At 36.8% G+C, this 20,481-nt stretch overlaps 1 long non-coding RNA gene across 1 annotated transcript in view; it reads left to right on the plus strand.

The window, feature by feature from the left end:
* Positions 1-2,699: 2,699 nt before the first annotated feature.
* The window catches only part of LOC121827152 (uncharacterized), an 88,012-nt gene continuing 70,230 nt past the window's right edge, over positions 2,700-20,481 (plus strand). Inside the window, exons 1-2 of the long non-coding RNA XR_013048981.1 lie at positions 2,700-2,844; positions 4,261-4,361. This is a non-coding gene — a long non-coding RNA (uncharacterized LOC121827152). The remainder of the gene's footprint in view (positions 2,845-4,260; positions 4,362-20,481) is intronic.

Genomic DNA, 20,481 nt, shown 5'->3' on the forward strand with positions numbered 1-20,481 from the left:
AAGATTTCCTGCACTCAGAGAATCTATGATTACATATAAGAAACTAGCCCAAGAATTAGGCCTGCCAGTGTTCATAAACTCACTGCCTCTTAAAGCAATTGTACAAGCCAGCTGAACATGTGAGTTGAGCTGAAATACTCTCCAGTGCTGTACCTGGACTTCACATCATTTCTCTTCTCAAATAACAGTGCACAAATTCTGTTGTAGATGGAGCAATCTGCTTTTAATGAGTCAGCAACTTTAACGTCTTCCTTGCCCACAGCACTGAAATCATGGACTAGTTTAAAAAGAAGGTATCCTAGAGCTAGGCGAAAGTGGTAGCTTATTTACCCCGTGGGCAGCTGGTTCAAATAGTATACATAAGTACAATACCACCCAGTTCATGTAACCAAATGTTCAAGGCCCTGATCACCTTGGCTGTTTTATTCCTTCTGTCTACATTTTGCTTGCTAGCCACAGTGAAGGAGCAAAAAGGGCCGGGACACATACTGTACCTTCATTTTGTTTTGATTTTAATTTTGTTGCTATTTTACTTGCCTATGCCATGGAGTTGTGCTAACAGAATCAATTTTTATTATTTTTGTTTATACTTCTGGCAAAGCTGTGGGAACACAGACTGTTCTTCAGATTTCATTGAAACAAGTTTTATCTTGTCTTCTTTACTTCTTTTGCTTTGCAACTTCGTTGACAAAATTCATTTCATCAGAACTGAAAATATGCTGTTCAGCACCTGGGTCTCTTATCTGCGCCTCATATTTGAAAGAAAGTTTAAGCCAAATAATAAGAAATAGTATTTAAGCATTAAAGGCCAGCTGTCAGGCTACACATTGAACATCCTGGTGATGAAAAGTGAATTTTTGGAGTTTAACCTGCAAACCAAGAGCATCTGGAACTAAGGAGGCTTTGTTTGTAATAAAGATAAAATCCTATTATAAACAACAATAGAGAACACCTGAGTTGTTCTGTGTCACTGAAATTTTACTAGAAGTAATAATACAAGTCTATAAATCACATTCCAGTCAACACTAAGAGAATATGTTGCCAGTCCTGTGCAGTTATCTCCACAGTGAATTAATACAGGGGACTTGCAGCAAAACCCTTAAGAAGAAATGTATCCAACACATACCTCTGCACCCCTTTCCCTCTGAATCTTTTCTTTCTTGACTGGTAGCAATATGGATTATTTGGTTTGAGGGACTGTTGAGATCTCAGGTTAGAAGAACATGGTGGGGGGAAGCAGGTGGATCTTACAGAGGAAATTAAGATGAAAGGGCATAAATGCAAAGATAACTTCTTTACCCTTTCCTTGATGGAGCAAACTGCTGGATGAAGCAATTTAAAACTATCTGTCACTGAAAGAGGAAATCAGATAACAACCAGACTATTCTTTTGAAGAAAACAATGTAATTAGTTTAACAAAACACTATTGTTTTCATAGACCAGTGCCTGAGCTAATTTGGCTACATAAAAAGGATTTTGTGAGGCTATGATAGGACTTGGATTTTTAACTGTACTTTCTCTAGTATTGCCTGAATGAGAAGAAAAGAAATGAAAAGGAATAGAAAAGATCACTTTCTTATCTTGCAGAGCCTTAACAACAAAGGACACACTTGTTAAGCATAATTACAGACCTGTTTATTTATTTGACATAATTTATGCAGAATTCCTGTTTCCTTTCACTACTTTATTGCACAATGTTGGGGAGAAAGCCAGATAGATGTTTCCTAATTTTTGCTTCTATTACCAATGTGTTCCTCTTTCTCTTGTTGCACTTCTTATGCTGTGGAATAATGACCTGCCTTCTCTGAAACTGTGTTCTGCTCCCTGTGAGCACAGTGTCTGGAGGAATTTAGTGTGTGTTTAATTATTGAGAGAAAACTCTCTACCCTTGTTCACTTCAGTGCTGTTGTTACATATTCCTCAAGCCATGAGGATGAAGAGATCAATGTGTTTTGTTCAAAAGAAATTTGAGGGATATGTAGTCCATGATTTTTTGGAATTTGCTTTGTATTTTTATGTACAGTGAACATATTCCAAGTGTTATTCACACATAATCTCACTTAATGGTCCCCCAAAGCTCTATGGAATAAGGATTATTGAGCCCAATTTACAAGAGTGACAACTGGGATCTGAAATAGAAGGTGATAAATAGTCATGTCAGACTAATACAAGCAGCTTTAGTCGGTGGATGAGGGTGAAGGGGAGCCTTGTTTTTATCCTTTGGTGCTCTTTCTAGTATGGCAATTATTCAATGCCTTTTATTTTCTTAGAACTGATAGAAAGACGTTTCAGGAAATCCCAGTGCCAAGTGTGGGATACCTAGTACTGCTCCTAGACCCAGTGGATACTGAACAAAATCCCATGTGTGCAATACCTGTGTAGGGGTTGTAAACTTTATAAGTTATGATACCACCCCAAGGCAATTGTACGCACCTGCAAAACAATGGCAGGAATGTTATAGAGACAACCAGCTGCCCTCTGACTGAATTTGAGGCATGTTCTGCTGGAGGGAATTCATGTCCGTTACTATATAAATCTGTGTTAAAACCCATGGCAGGGAAGATGATAGGCCGTAGGACGGATGATGGCGCTCAATTGACATGACACAAAACTATCTTCTAAACCTCTTCATTTATACTTACATATAAATACTACCCTCAGCCTTGAACAGAGATATTCCTCTTTACAGTGGAAGTCAGTGGATGCAGAGACACTTATTGCTCAAGCTACTGAGAAAGAAAAAGGCTGACAGAATCCTCAGCAGTAAACAAGACATTTATAACATCTCCTCTAAGGTTCAAAGAATATCATAGAAGAAGGGAATGAAAGAGTTAACAGATGGAGGTAGGCAGAAGGGTAACAAAAATCTTATCTGTGGTCATGATAGTTATGGTTGTAAAGAATTCACAGCATTCAGGGTTGCCTGCACCTGGCCTGAATAAGACAGGACATATCAAAATTCAGTTGTAGAAAGAGGGGGTGCTCAAAGGGGTCCTACTCTTCCTTGCTGAACTGATGGCTCCTGACAGATTCTGGGGGATGGAGAGAGTCATTATTTTAAAATGTGTTGTAGCAGTCCAGTCATCATCCCACCAGGCTTCTGTTGGCAGCACCACATTCATGGCCATACAGAAACTCCTTGTTCATCTTGGTGTGTCACAAAAAGAAACATAAAGACTAAGAAAGACCTCAAGGGAGGAAACAGATGTTCCAAGGGAGAGAGGAAGACAAGAAAGGATAGGAATGAGAACAATCAGAATGCATTACATACATATATAAAGTTGCCCAAAATTAATGAACCAAAAAAATCGTGCCTGAAATATCTAAGGAATGGATGTAAAGATGATAGCTTTTTGTTGTTTTGTGTTAACTTGATTTCTCAACCATCATCCAAAGGTTTGACTCCTTTTCCACTGCTCACCAAGAACATTATCAGATTTCAATCTCTGCCTTTCTCTTGCCAATTTTCTGCACTGTTACACTACCCTGCTCACTAGTTTTCCATTCTAACTGACAAGTTGTCTTGGAATATGCTTTTCACATCAGTCTCCTGATGCTGTGGCTTAAGTCTGAGATACCCCCAAAATCTCCTGCTATGCATGTATGCTTTCTAGGTGGCAGGAATGCTGTGGAAATTTAAGGAGTTGCGGCCTCTATGGGGATGGATTCACCAGGTCAAGCCTGACCTGGATGCAAAAGTCCTAGTAAGTTCAATGCTTGCCACTTTCTAGTGCTGCCATGAACTCTAGTATCCCTTCCCTCCCAAGAGGGCTCAAAACTATGAGGCAAAATAAATTGTTCTTGGCCTGAGTTTTTTATACCAGGTATTTTCTTCACAGTAACGTGAAAGGAGCTCATCCACCTGATAGGGAAAGCAGAAAAGGAAGAAGAGTATTTTCAGTTGCCTCCCTCCTTGTGTGCCCTGATAAGTATGGTAGCAGAATGATAGTCACTCCAACATGTCTGCCTCTGTCTCTGGAGCTGGTTGTTGAAATGGAAAAGGGAATTTGAAGCTGTACTCAAGTAAAGACTCTAGAGAAGAGGGGATTATTCTGAATTATTGCAGCAGGCCAACATTCACTATGATCCTTACAGGGAGGAGGAAGTCAGTTTAGAAGTAGAGGAGAGAAGAAACCATGTTAGGATCTAAATTTTGGAGGAGGAGGAAGAGAGGAGGGTGTCAGGAGCCAAAGAATGCAGCTGTTCTCTAAGAGACAGAAAGAGAAATGATTTCTTATTCTCTTCATGCTTCTATCACAGAACACGTGATATAGGTGATTTATAATGGACAGACAAGATCCAGGTTCCAACATCTAATGAGGATCATTTTGCTACATCCTTTCTTGCTGGAAAACAGAAAGGTAAGAGGCCAAATATTGTATCATTACAGGAACAAGAAAAGAAAAGAACAAAACAGTCATAAACCAAGTGAATCTTCTATCCTCAACCTGGGGTAGAGGTACTAATGACCCAGCCACCTTCTCAGATTCAATCCCTTGAAGCTATCACATGGGTAGTATGATGTATTTTAATAATTCTCATCATTTAAAATGGATTCTGTCTTAGAAATTTCAGAAGGAATCGGTCCCATTGACACTTGAATTAGGGCTGCTGACCTCCAGAATCACAGAAGAATAAAATTCTGTTAAAAATAGTTTATGGGGTCTGACAGATGGCGCAGGGAGCAACAGCACCTGCTGTGTAAATCAGGATCAGACTCAAATCCCCAGCACTCACATAAAAACTGTATAAGCCAAACAGTGTGGGAGTGGAGACAAGACGGTTGGTCAGATGTGATGGCTCTAAGCATACATTCAAGTTTATTGAGACCCAATCTCAAGGAAATAAAGTAATGGACTAGGACATTCAGCATCCTCTTCTGGTATCCATGTTCATGCACAACCATGCATAACCACACCAGAATACGTGCATTCATCTCACACACACACACACACACACACACACACACACACACACACACACACACACACACACACTCGTGGGAGGGGAGAGATAGAGAGAAAGAGAGAGAGTGAGGTTTATCATCCTGTTTCAGTACCAATAGGAAAGCATGTTACTGTCAAGCAAGCTTTCTCACCTGTCCTAAAAGACCAGACCTTACCATGTGCATCATATGATCATAAGTGTTCAATGACCTGAAGCCATTAGAGATGCTTTAGGGAACAGGGCAAAAGTTATGACATGGGGCTTTTCACTTGGCTTGTTATTTGCACTTGATACTGTAAGATTCTTCTGTTTATCTCTGTGTAAGGAGTAAAGTGACGGGGTTGTGTATCTTATAGAAGGGCCATCTAGCCTCATTTGTTAAAGCCTGTAAAATACTGTGGAGATAATAAATGCTAATCTTTATTTAATCAACTAGGCAAGAAGACAATTAACTGAAAGACTAGGAGTGTGCCTTGAAGCTCAGTGGCTGATAGAGTTCTTATAGCAAAATCCAACAGAGACCTATATTTAAAGTACAATTTCCATAATCTTCCATATCAAAGTGATAAATTGAGGCTTAGGGCTTCCAATTCCTTGTTTATCTCCACTGCTTAAATTCAATTGCTTTAATTAAAATTACATTGAGAATGCATTTTCCAATTTAGACTTCCAAAGGCCACTGGGGTTTGTTCCATTACATCCATTTCATGCTGTAACATTTAAAGAATCATCACTTAATTTTCTCAATAGTTAAGGGAAAGTTTTCTTCTTAAATTAATAGTTATTATTTTAACTAACAAGCCATAAACACACCTCATAGTTTTCAGTGCTAAGTTAGTAGTGGGTGGAATTTCCAATCATTCAGCCTTCACAATTTGCTTTAATTTTTGTCTCAGGCATGCAATGAAGCAGAAATTGCTGGTGCATTTCTGTAATCACATATATTAGGAAAACTGAAGCTGGAATATCACAAGTCCAGGGCCAGCTAAGGTGCACAGTATGTTCAAGGCTGACCTGATCAAAGCAGCTTGACTCTGCTTCAAAACCAAAATTAAGGAGAAAGTTTTGGATGTAACTCAGGAATAAAGAGCTTGTCTGGCAGGCAAATGGCCTGAGTTTAATCTCCAGTATATAAAAAGAAACACACACACACACACACACACACACACACACACACATACATACATACATTACACACACACACACACACACACACACACACACACACACATAGAGAGAAACATTAGTTTGCAATAAAAAGACTCATTCCAATCAAAGGAGAGTGGTGATCTAATAAGGTTATATTGAATACTTCAGGTCAGCTTAGCACTTAGTAAATGACCTGAGAATAATTTCCCAGTTATTGTAGAGTGTCAGAATTCTGCAATAGGAGAGGCAGAGGAATAACCATCCTACAAGAATAATATTGGATGAGAGTCCCATCCATTCAAACCTCAGAGAAACTCCAAGCTTTAAGCTAGATAAAAGATATTCTGCTTCAGAGCAAAACTCAACTTTCCTGCCTCCATCCCTTCTTTTCTCTGTTGTAATTTAATATCATTTTATATGTAAGAGATGTCCACAAACAACATAAGGAACTTGTCTGCATCCTTGTTCAAGACACAAACACGGTGTATTTATTGTCTTGTTTGGTTTTTTAACCCATCAATATCCTCCTCCAGTTTCTTTCTGAACCGCCTGAGAATTCCCTGAAAGCACTGTGCTATTATGTTATTACACTGATTGATTCTTCATCCTCTGTTTTTTAAACCAAAGGATTTCTCTTCTATAGTTTCTCCCACAAATCACCAAAATTGAAATACTTTACACTGGGACAAAATGGTGGCTCATTTTCAAATTTTTGTCAAAGATTTTAATAAAATATTACTAGTTATTATTTTAGAAGTCTAGAATTAGTCTTTGCAAATAGCTGCTGTGCTGGAGAGGGCTTCTGGGCTTTATATTTGTTGACTCTGATGTTATTGAACTGTCCAAGTAAAATTATTCCTGAAGATACTTTAATCAGTAATATTCTGATTGTATTAGCTTTGCATTACTATGGAGAAATATCTGAGTTAAGAAGCTTATAAAGGAAACAGGCTTATTTATCTCGTAATTTGAACTAAAAAAAAACAGTAATGAAATTACCTGAGGCCTTATGTGGATACATGATGAAAGACATATAGGAAAGGGAAGATCATATTTTAAATTTAACAGTCCTGTATGTTCAGCAAAGAAATGGTATCTGAACAGAGTCAAACTCAGGTTTTTCTGATAACCAAAAAATAAACAACAGCAAACTAAACAACCAAAGAATACAGAACTAGATTATGAGGTGACTTAAAAAAAACTTCCAAAACAAGGTCCCACCACTATGGGAACCGAGTCAGTCAAGACCCTAGAGGGGACACTCAAACCACATTGAACTACAATACTGGTGTTCTTCATCCTTAGGCTCAAGTTATCATTGCCAGGAATACTGTGATTTTTCACACCTAGTACATCTTATGAAAATGTATGCAAAATCACACCAATTATTTGTTGTGTCAATTTTATTACTTGTTACTTTGGTATCAATCAAACTGGCTACTGTTTCTCATTTAGAGTCAATAATTTTTGGTGGGAGAGATGACATGAGACCACCTAACCATCAGCACCTGATAGAATTGTAACCTTCCAGCTTCTGTACCCACTAATGGTGGCTCCACATGACTTCTCACATCTACTAGCCAGTACCTTACCGTGATTGGTGTTATGATACATTGTTATCTTTCTTTTGGAATGTTTTAGAACCCTTCAAGGTCATTCATGTGTCCCTTTGAATGTGTCCTTGTGCTCTTAGAGTTCTTTTTAAACTCTGGAATCACAGAACTAATAGTTTTCTCTTACCTTTTCACTGTCCTAATCATGACCTAAGCAGTCACCTCTAACTATTGTTCATAACTGATAGATGGCATTTACAATATGAAAATTGAAAGCTGTGTATTTGTTCACTGTTTCCAGTGGGTTTTAGATTACAGATCCTTTTAGTCAACAGAGCTACAGCATGTGCATATATGTGTACCTATATTCAAATGTATTTGTGTATCTATCTATCTATCTATCTATCTATCTATCATCTACCTATCTATCTATCTATATATATATATATATATACATATATATATATATATATATAGTTAAGAATTATTAAGTCTTATTAACTTTTCACTAATTCCATACAACGTATTCTTCTCTGTCCAAAGTTGATCTATTATTAAGTGAACGAGGTTAAACGTGATCCTAGACTTCTCTGATGCATAGAAGTCTAGACTCAAAATCACTGAAGTTAAATTTTCTGTCCAATCTCTATAGAAATATCTTCTACTCTATCATCAGTATCTATAATATGCTTAAGCCCATCTACCATGAGAACTCATTCTTGCTAAAACATGGCTCAGCCAGTAAAGTCACTACAGCCAAGCCTAATGACTTGAGTTCAACATCAGGACACACCTGGTAGAAGTATAGAACAAACCCGGCAAGTTGTCCTCTGCCCTGTGAGCACACACACAACAGAACCATTCTTTCAAAAGTAACAAATTTAGAAATTATTATATAATATGTTCATATTTGACAGAAGATTAAAATTTATATTATTTTCTAACTTACTTTTTTATAAACGTGTGTCTGTGAGACTATAATTGTGAATATATATCTAAACATGTAAGTGCAGGTGAAGGCCAGAAGAAGGTGGAGTTGCATGTTGTTGTTAGCTTCCTGGAATGGATGCTAGGAACCTAATTTGTGTCCTCTGTAAGAATAGGATGTTCTCTGGACCACTGAGACATTCACCAGCACCAAAATTTTCTAAGTCTAAAAGATAGATTAAAAATTTTAATTTATTTGTTAACCCTGATGATAAGCAAGCACATTAGTAAACAGTATTAATTGAATTTGCTCTCCAGGGTCCTTTCAGTGACAATGAAAACCTAGCACAAAATGCCCTTTCCACATCTATGAATTTAATGACTTATCTACACTTTACATAGGCCATATTTTTCTCTGAAAAGTAAAGTACATAACTAGAAAAACTATATATCACAATACTTCTCTTTTTATCTAGACCACAGAAGAATATTTTTTTCACACATACTTCCACAGAAGTTCTATGAGTTATGTACATAAGAATCAGAAGTGAGTCTAGAACTTTGAACATATGTTTTTCTTCTAAGAGCTGCTGTTAGTTTTCCATCACTATAATAAATCTCTGAGATTACCATATTGTGAAGAGAAAAATATTTTTTTGACTCACTCTTTTGGAGACCCTAGTCCATGACTTAACAGACTCTTTGTACTTCAAGTCTTCTGATAAGGTGCTAGTTGGCAAAGACAGAGAATATTGGGCAGAGCCAAAGTACTCATCCCCAGAAATGAAGCATAACAAAATGAGACTTGAGTCCCATGCTACCCTTTGAGTGTTCAACTCCAGCGACCTAAATATGTCCTCACAAGTCCCAACTTGTGAGATGTTCTACCACCTCTTTCAAGCTTCACTTTGAGATCCAACCTTATGACACACCTACTTATGAGGGACATCCAAGATTTAAAACACAGCACATGTAAATTGCTTTTAGGGCTTTCAGGACCTAGACAAGGAATTCTCTCTAATGAGTCTCTATTAATATAAATAATCAATACAACTCAGTAGTTACATGCAGGTTTGAGAGGACTTTCTTCATCTCTGGGGTCATTTGTCAGGAAACTGTTACAAAATGTGTCCTGGATTTGAATACTAGCAAAACCTTCTTAGGAGAACTCAGGGAGGGAAAGTTGAAAATATAGAAAACTCAAGCTAAACTTGAATAAAGAAAATTGCTGAAGAAAGACAGTGGCAATTTTGGAAGGTATCATGTTTCTTTATTTGCAGTAATGTCTACAAGACTGAAATATCAACAATTACTAATGCCATGAACTATAACATAGTACTATAATAGAAATAACATCTGAATAATTTCAGTTTCTTTAGCAGATAAATGTCTAAAAATAAACCTTTACTAATGCCATGAACTATAACATGGTACTATGATAGAAATAACATCTGAATAATTTCAGTTTCTTTAGCAGATAAATGTCTAAAAATAAACCTTTATGATGTATTTATTTAATTATTCTTTATCAATAAAAACTCAGGAGTCAGGTATTAGGTTAGGAAACTGAATGATCAGAGAGGCTTCAGAGAAGTGACCAGTGACCTGTGGTGATATTTTATTTGTGCTGAAATGTGGTGATATTTTATTTGTGTGTTAATAAATAAAGCTTGCCTAGAGATCAGGGGGAAAAGGCCAGCCATTTTAAGTAAAGAATAAGTCAGGCAGCACATGCCCTTAATCCCTTAGCAGGTAGGATCTATGTGTGTTCAAGGCCGCACTGGGGAACAGAGCCAAGAGTGGTGACACACGCCTTTAATCCCAGTACCAACCATAGAGACCTGGGGTGTCTGTACAGACAGTCAGTGACAGAGCTTTGTAGGAAAAGGAAGTGAGATAGCTGGGCTAAGAGCCAATGAGAAGGCAGGAAAGCAAGACATATAAGCCGGGGTAGACAGGAAGTCATGCTCCTTGGAAGCTGCAGAGTTGGTAAGGTGAGGTTAGCCGGTGGCTTTCTGTATTTCCCTGATCTCTCTAAGGCTTTAACCCACATTTCTGGCTCCATGTTTTTATTTAATAAGACCATTTAGAAATTCGTCTACAGTGATCTCCTCTTTCTTTCCTTTCTCAATCCCCAAAGGCCAGACCCTCTCTAAGACATGCCCTACTACTTTCTGTCTCTCTGTCTGTCCTCAGTCTTCCAGAACATCAATGGTTAAGTTTGGTCAGCTAGTAGCTAGCTCCAACCTCTGATTCAAAGCTAATTTTTATTGGTAGTCTTGGGAGCATTAGAATATGATCAGAATACCACACAACACTGTCATTTCTAATACTTGTGTCAATTCTCTGTGATCAATATTTTCAAATTATCTTTAATGAATTAATTTTTCAAAATAAACTTCCTGATGGAAGACAGTTAAAGATCAATACAAGTCTTGTTTATTTGGATACTGGACATGTTCTACCTCTTTGGAATTTACTAAAAATTTAATCACAAGTCTTACTAATACTTGTGATTTTTCCCCCTCTGGTAAGGTGATGCAATCATGTCATTAACAGTAGAATATTTATAGAAGGGACAGGGAATAAGCTGCCTGAGAGTTGAAGAAACAGCTGATAAGTTCATGTGCAGCCAGGCAGGAAAATTGCAGAGAAATGAAGAAAGAGGCGACAGTTGAGACTAAAGGCTGATAGAAAGTTCTAAGGAATAAGAAAGTAGAACCCATAGGCCTACTTTTTCAGAAAGTTTCAGGGATATTTCAAGTGCTCAGGGCCCAGGGAACCAGACACCACATTTAAAACTGAGGGTCACTATACAGTGTCAGATTCAGGACTGTAGGACCTATACATAAGGCTGACTTGATACCTGCATTCTACACAGGGACTCTACCACTAGAAAGTCTCAGTCCTCTTTGTTTCAACCTGTCTTCTGTAATCACATGCTGATGAGGCATGTGAAAGATGCTGGAGTACAGCCATTGAATGCAGCTTCTTGCTACCTATGAGTTATTTCTGCATAGTGCTAAAACAAAACAAGAAAAAAAAAAAACCTTCATGGGTTGATTGTTGACAAATGGGTTTCCAGAGCCTGTGTGTGATTATTAATAGTAGTGCCATGATCTGAGTGAATCCTCCTTAAACTCATGTAATGGAAACTCCATTTCACCGTGTGGTGGTGTTGTGAAGTGGGGCTCAGTGTTGTGTTGTATTCCTACACCAAGACCCTAAAGATTGGATTGATGAGTGCTTTGCTTTTGAAACTGGGACAGCTTTCTGTAGATTTTTGATCCCATTCCTCTATTGTGCATACTTATCTCCCCTTTCTTTCCAGATAGCACTATGTTGTTGGGACAGCATAAAAACTTCCTCAGATGCTAAGCAGGTGTAACAACACTATTATGAAATTTACATCCTATAAAGCACTGATCCAAATCATTTTATTTACTTGATAAATTACCTAGCCTGTGATATTCAGTTATAAGATCACAGAACAGGATAAGACAACCAAGATGTGGATGTTGGGAAAAAACAGGAGGTTTGGAACTGTGACATTTTGAATTGCAAAATTCAGGTTGTGGAGAGAGTCAAGAGCAGAAATCTGAGAATTATAAATTCTATCTCAAATTCCAAGTTTTGTGAATGGCTTTTTATCTTGACATGGTGTGTTGCTTTACTCTTTTGTATTTTTTCATACAGCTGGTAAAGACACTGTCAATGTTGGAGACCAACATGACTAACAAAACTGATTCTAACTTTTATCCATTTCTTGAAAGGATATCTTACTTAACACAAATACAGATTAAATATTGTTTATAAAGTGCTGTCTTTTTTGTTTTTAATATATGTATTTGAATAATTACAAATACTGATTTTTTTCATTGATATTTCATGTGTTTCTGCACAAAGAACTTCACTCACGCAAGTATTTCTGTTATTGTAAAATCTTTTTTAAATAGTCAGGCATAAATTTTGGAGCCACAGAAATAGAAATGGCAAATGTAATCAATATTCTGCTGTCTAGGCTACACAGTGAAGATGGCCAGGGCCTCCTTGCATATCTGTGTGTATCATGAAGACACAACTGCCTCTTGAAGAAATTAGCATTTTGGAATTGGAGATGACTTCGAATACTTTTGTTTTATAATCTCATTTTATCAGTTAGGGAGTTGTAGCTAAGAAAGACACCACTGTCACACCAAAACAACATCAAAACCAACTTTATATAGACTGAAACATAGAAACTCATACTGAATGTGAAGCTTTCAAAAGTGATGTAATTTTAGTTCATAAATGTGTTCCAGTTTGGGGATCCTCTGTATATTGAGTTTCAACATTATTATCAAATGCAAGTCCTTTAGGAGAAATAAAATATATGTTTTCTTTTCTTTTTAAGATTATAATATAAGTACATCATCTCTCCCTCCTCCTTCCTCCATCTAGCCTTTCCATATTTCTCTCTTCATATCCATGGGCTCTTTTTCATTAATAGTTCTTACATACGTATATGTACATACATGTATATTCCTAAGTATAACCTCCTCAGTCTGTATAATGTTATTTGTATGTATGTTTTAGGAAACGACCATTTGATATTGGATAGCCATCCATGTGTTCTTCCCTACAGAAGACTATTTCTCCCACAATCTGCATTCTTTATTTGTCTGTAGTTCTTTATATAGGATTGAGGCCCACATATTTGTCATGTCTATTGGTTTTGTCTCTGTTCAGCTCATGTTTAGGGAGTCATGATAGTGAGACATTATGGAAGCAGCTTCTGATGTTACTAGGAGACACAATCTTGCAGCAAATTCCCCAAGCCTCTGCCTTGTACAATCTTCCCACCCCATCTTCTGCAATGCCCCCTGAGCCTTGAGGGAGAAAGTGTTTTGTAGATGCATCCATTGAGACTGGGCCCCACAACTCTGTTTTGGTTGATTGTGGTTTTCTGTAATAGTTCCTGGCTGCTCTAAAAAGAAGTTTCTTTAATGAGGGGTGAGGACTAAATTTATCTCTGCGTGTAAGTGTAAATATTTATAATGTAGTTAGGGATTACACTTATTTACTACAGTGGTGATTGTACGTTCTCCTCCAAGATCAATATTTTACCACCACTGAATGGTTGGATAGGTTTCCAGTATCACACATGGTTCCGGTCTTGTTGAGCTGATCTATCGCTAAGGTCATGGAACCTGGAGATAATCAAGATGCTTATAGAATTGAAATCAGGAAGTGGGGAGAGGTTGAGGAGGCATGATGGTAAGGGAGTTGAGACAGAAATAAAAAACAGTGTTGCCAGATGGACATTTTGCCTAATGACAGACATTCCTACACTTGAAGATGCTGACTAGAGAATTTGTGGCCCATTTTTTGAAACTGTAGCACAGAACATGCTTTGTTCCAAATAGGAAGTGATAAAAATAACTATCTTTTCAACACAAGCACCAGTTTTAAGTGTTATACAACATATTTTTCATCAATCAATTAGATTGCAAGCTAGAAAGTCATGAATAACAAGGATACCATATCTCCCAAGTCACTTCAGGATATTGTTTAAAAATAGGATACTGCTGGAATATGGAAGAAACATAATCAATACTGAGATTAATGGCAGTAATTTCACACAAACATCTGGGCAATTAAATATGCTCTTTAGGAGGTGTTTTGCCTTGTGATGAGTGAAGGAATGAATGACTTTCAAATCAAACATCACTGTCACTGTATTAAATAATTCACAGCTACAACAAGTTCAAATGGGAACATTGCCAGCTGTCAAAGTCATAAAAACTCTTTCATTTTGAAGAGAAATATAACCTGGGTCAGGTTTTCACTCTGTAATCCGTGTTCACTAAAGTAAAGGCATATTGGTGGTATACACACACATATATACTGTCTATGAAACAAAAAATCTGTGCATCCAGACTTTAACTGTGGGTCATTTGCAATAACAGAACTGTGCCACAAGGTTTCTGCTCCCAGGAAAATTGAGATTTATTTATTCATTTGTTTGTTTATTTATTCATTTCTGTCTAAGCAAAGAGTGTTCTCAGAAAACAATGAATGATCAAATGTTTGTTTCCAAGCCTTGGTCAGTGATCTAGCTATTTGAAGGACTTGTTACATTTAATTCAATAGATTTGGTGAAGCATCTTTGAGGCTTCCTGAATTGCACCTTCAAGAACACTTTATGGTAGTTTTTAAGAAAATAAGATACAGAATCAATATCTAAAATATGACTAAAGATGATCTCATTTTACCCAAAAACAGTCCTCAAATGGGCTAGCATATTAGCATAATACTTTAAGCAACACCATTGAAACTATATGCTGTATGAAGTTTTACCCTTCATTAAGCTTTACCAACAGGCTAATCATTTCATTGAAGTTATCTGTGGGATCCTTGAACATTAAAGGATGAGAAAAGTAGTCACTTATATATATTGGAAACAGGAAGGTTAAAAGGATGGCTTGCATTGTTCCAAAACAAGTGAACTAATTAATGAATGATCAAATAAATATATAACTGAATAAATAAACTGTGTTAGTGTTGGGGATCAAACTCAGGATCATGTAGAAGCTAGAGAAGTACTCTACCACTGAACCACATTCCTATCTTATTGTCATAAACTTTATCTAGTGACTCACTATTCTTCCATTGCCAGATCAATTTTCACCCCAATTGTTCTTCTCAATGAAACTGGGTACCATCTGACAAGGTCGCTGTGAGTTCAAGTATTGGAAATCTACTAACAAGCTCAATGACAATGCAATGCCTCTTCTACAAAACATCTTCTTACAGTTAACATCTCTTAATATTTTATGCCCAGGGAAATGAAGCCATGAGTAATGCCATCAGCTTAGTAGATATTGATTTTAGTTATGGCAAGGCATTGCTATAGAAAGTAACTACTCCATTTCTCAAAACCGAAACAGAGAAGAATGTCCACTGGTAAATTAGTTGCTATGATTCTGATCTTGTCTTTTTCAACTCTCAGATCATCTAGTCAAATGATTATACACTGCCTATGAATCAGTGTAGACACTTAATTCAAAGTATCTCTCATTCCAGGCAAGGTGAAGATTTATCACTTAAATTTACTTTCCACACTGCTCTTCAGAGTCACTCTTGAGTTGAAATACTGCACCGCAACAGGCTTTTCTAAAGCTGCTGACATCAAGCATTTCAAGTAACCCGGTGCACAGGATGGAAATGGTTACTCCTCAGGTACAGCCATTGTTTTTGAGAGAAGCAGAGGCAATTGGTAATATGCATCTATTTTGCATGCACCATATGCATTTAGGATCCCATTGGATCTCATTTATTATTTACAATTTCTGAATAAAAATGTATTGCTACTGGCTTGTCAGAAGTAAATGTGATGGATATTTGGTAGCTAAAGTCCTAGGATTCCATCTCCCAAAATAATGCTGAAGTAGAGAATGATAATAGAGGGTGTTTCCTGTAGCCTGGAGTGACTACGTCTTCCTAGTATAGTGAAGGTGAAGTAAAGATTTGTTGGGAGAGAAAGAACATGAGAGAGAAAAAAACCTATACATTGTTGGGACTAAGCAATATTGCAATATTAATTGTGATCTGTTCCAGAAAATTGATTTTGTTATTTTTGTGGTAGGTATAGTGGGGATACACCTATAAGCCCAACACTTTGGAAACTGAAGAAGGCACTATTTTTGAGGCCATCTGGGATACATAATTTCAAGACATGCTTTGGCTACAAAGTGAGATTGTCCTAAGTATCAAGCAGGTGAGCCAGTACACAAACAGAAAACCATATCAGAGTTAGAGAAAAGTCACTGTTGAGATGTCCATGAAAAGACTAGGTATTTATTTTCCTTTGAACATGGTCACCTTATGGGATCTGAAGAATAGCTTAAATCATTTCAAGAAGGTTTAGAAGGAGTCATTGTCATAACTGGTAATAATCAAAGTTTCTCCCTCCAAAGTAACAAGACGTTTCTTTTAAATTTTAATCAGGGCTGAATCTATAGTCCAATTTGAGTATGAGAATTGGGAAAGTTCTGACTTTCTGGTAAGAGTTCCCATATGCAGTATCTTTATCACTTATATACGTCAGGTAGGATGTTATAGACTATTCTTCTGTTTTGATCTTGAGAACTTTGAAGACACTACTTCTGAATAACTACTAATTAAACATAAACACAGTTCCCTGCTTCTGATGTCCACACATTGTAGTTTGTGTGCTGTCACTATTGTGATCTATTATCTTCATTTAACCACTAATCCTATTTCATTGATAATATATTTTCCTTATCATACCTGCTTAGCAGTGGACAACCTCTAAAGGATCTTTTTATTCTAGGAAACAAGGAGATGACTCAGTTGCTTGTAGCACAAACACAAGGACCCAAGTTCAGGTCCCTAGCACTTAAGTAAAACACTGAGTGTAGCAGCAGTGTGTCAATACTTCCAGAACTGGTGACATTGAGACAGGAAGATCTCTGGAGCTTGCTGGCCAGCCAGTCTAGCCAAATCAGTGAGTTCCAGGTTCAGAATGAGACCCTGCCTCAAAAAATAAAGTAGAAGTGACTCAGGAAGATAACTCAAGTAATTTCTGGCTTCTACACATGTATGGATACACACTTTCATATATGCATACACATACACACATGAACATACACAGACATTGCACAAACAACACACACACTTTACTACATGCACACACTACATCATATACACATAAGCACATGCACACCCTCCCACCACCCCACATACACACACACAATAGGAATGAAATGTGTTAATAACATGGCACACAATTTTAGATGTCTCCTTTTATGGTAACTATTAGAGAAGTTACAAGGTGCTTAAACAAGGCCAAATAGCCTTCTCAGATTGGGAAAATGAGATAATTGTGCTCATAAGGGGCTGGAAACTTGGAAAAGTATAAAACTGTAAGTCTTTCCACATGACCTCACTGGAATTACTTGAGTCCATTTCTGATCTACAACCTTATGTTTCATAAAAGCTATTGAGACTCAGAATTAGTAGACACTGAAATATGTCAACATTCTAGGTCAAGTGTGGGTTCTGTTTCTAGTCTTCTCAGAGCAATGACTATAAAAATTCAGAAATCTCCAAAGTCTTTAGATTTCAGTTGAGGCCTGAGCCAAGAAAATCTGAATTTAGCTTGTGGTAATCTTTTTAAAAGATTTCACATGCTATTGGAAATACTGCTTCCAACTTGTTATCTAATGTCTTCTGACACGTGATGCCTTTGTAAGGCCTCAAGGAAACAGTCTGTGCCCTCTAAAGTCTGGTTCTACCTTTTCTAATTCCAGGTCAAAGGAGATAACATCCAGGATTATATGCTTTGCCCCAATATATCACCAGTTCTGAAAAATACATATACTTTTTACACTTCAAGCCTTTGGATAGAATATATAAACAAGTTCTGGTCATGTCTGTAGTTTCTATTAGCAAAGCCAGCTCAAACCAGGACTCTTATCTGCATGAAAGGAAATCACCCCTTGCCAACATCATCCATTATTAAGATCAATCCACATGAGTCTACTTAATGGGTAATAGAGATTTATTAAGATATAAACTGAAGAAATACACTCATGAATACAAAATGGAAAAGACAGCTGAAGTTGTCCTCTGATCTGACCAGGAGCCAATCCACCAGGTAGTTTCATCACACCAGGAAGCAGGCAGAAGGGGCTCATGACCCTGCTCCCTTTCCTTTTAAGGGGTCATGCACAACAGCAAGAAGCACTGCTTCCTTTGAGCCCTATAGCCCAAGGTCATGGGCGGAGCAAATACCGTTATAATCCATAGTAGATGTGTTTTCATTATTCACCCACCTAAAATGTGGTATATATGAACAATGCTATTTTAATGAGTATCAAAGAAAATTTCTGTAGACTGGGTGAACCTGTAAAATATTATCTTTAACATGGTGACCCAGACTCAGAATGACAAATATCACATGCTTTCTCATATACAGAACCTAACATTTAATGTATATATGTAGGTGTAAGTGTGAGTATCTGCAATAATATTAGAAAGAAGACCACAAGAGGCCAAAAGAAGTAGCACTGAGGAGGAAAGGACAATATAACACACATAGGCAAAAATGAAGCTAAACAGAGTGGAAATTGCCAGAGGGAGCCAAAAGGTTGGGATGGAGAGAGGAGAATCTACAAAAATAAACATCATTTAAAATGCCACAGTGCATCTGGATGCTAATCAAAATAAATAATAACCAATAACAAATATATTTAAAGGCATCACAGGTACCTTATAGAATCACCAGATGGATGACAACATAAAGGCTCAGGCAGCAAATTCCTTCATCATTTAACCCACAGCTGCACAGCTTCCTGATTGTACCTTTCACAACTGGTCTTACTACAGACCATGTATTTCAGAACAGTGCTGTTCTCCAAAATGCACACGCTGTCTCACACCTGTGCGCCTTTCTACAAGTTGTCCTTGTCTGAAATGCTACTTTACTTCTTTTCACCAATTCCTACTTCTCCTTTCATGATTTACCTGCTTTATAAGTATTCCTCGGGAGTCCTGAGCCAAGCTTTGGGAGAAAACTTTCAAAACTTTGAATGAAAGTTGTTAAGACTGTCATGGCTTCCTTTGTCTTTACCAATAGGAGACTACAGAGAAATACCAAGTATGGAAGCAGAAGGAAAAACTGATTACATGAAGATGAGCAATGTGCTTTGCATGTATGCCTAGAGGTGTTATAGCAGGCCACATGGTAGCCAATTATTATTATTATTATTATTATCATTCTTATTATTTAATTTCCTTAGTGACTTCTTGTTTCATGAGCATAGTCTTAGGAGTACTGTTCACTAAACTGTTGGGTAAACTGTTTTTTGTTTTTGTGTTTATTTTACTGAATTTGATTTTCCTTTCTTTGACTCTTTATTCAGGTAAATATAAATTCTACCTGCAAAATATATCTAGAAAAGTAAATTTTCTTTTTATACTGTACACTTTGTAAATACTTGTGTAAATATTTCTAGGCTGAAAATATGTTGTAGAGTTTTGAAGACAGTGTTACATGATTTTAAGTTTCTAGTGTTGCTTTTGAAAATACTGAGATGTTTCTAATCCTTTTTATATTGCAACATAATTTACTATCCTTTGTCTGGAAATTTATAGTGCTTTTTCTGTCCTTTACAATCTGACTTTTTAGAATTATATTCTTGATTCTTAGTCTATTTTCATTCATTATACTGTACATAGCAGGGCTGCTTCTTCAATCTTGAAAGTCAATTCTCTACATTATGGAAATTTTAGTAAGTTATATGATTACTTCATTACTTCATTTCCTATGGTCTTTTCTCCTAGAACTTTTATCATTAGAATATTAAACTTTCCAGCACCAGAGATCTGTCCTCTAATTTTCTAACACTTTATTGTAAATTTTACTCATATTTTCCGTATTTTTCAGGGATTGAAATTTTCTTTTATGGTAGTTGTATTGAGTTTTCCATTGTTCTTACCATGATTTTAATTTCCAAGAAATTGTTTTTGGGTTTTGAATTTTTAAGGACAAATATACCTCTAAAAGTTGATATTTCCCCTTGTATAATTACTTCCTTTTTTATCTTTATTATTTAGTCTGTATTTCTAAATTTGAACCTTTCCACAGATACCTAAAAATTGTTGATTATTTGATCCTGTTTAACAGATAACAAAAAGTTGCTTGAAAATGCTGACAAACCTATTAGCATGATCTTTGTTAATGATTTGGCTTTTTGGACACTTAGTGGTGCCACAGTGGCCACCAAATTTTAATAACACTTCTTGGGTTTTTAGAAAAGTGTGCTCCATTTACTTGCCTGGGTGAAAATAATCAAAAAAATAAATCCTTTCTGCTGAGCTGCCTATGGTGAGGTGAAAG

Source organism: Peromyscus maniculatus, chromosome 2 (assembly GCF_049852395.1).
Source record: "Peromyscus maniculatus bairdii isolate BWxNUB_F1_BW_parent chromosome 2, HU_Pman_BW_mat_3.1, whole genome shotgun sequence".
In the NCBI taxonomy this organism is placed as follows: domain Eukaryota; kingdom Metazoa; phylum Chordata; class Mammalia; order Rodentia; family Cricetidae; genus Peromyscus; species Peromyscus maniculatus.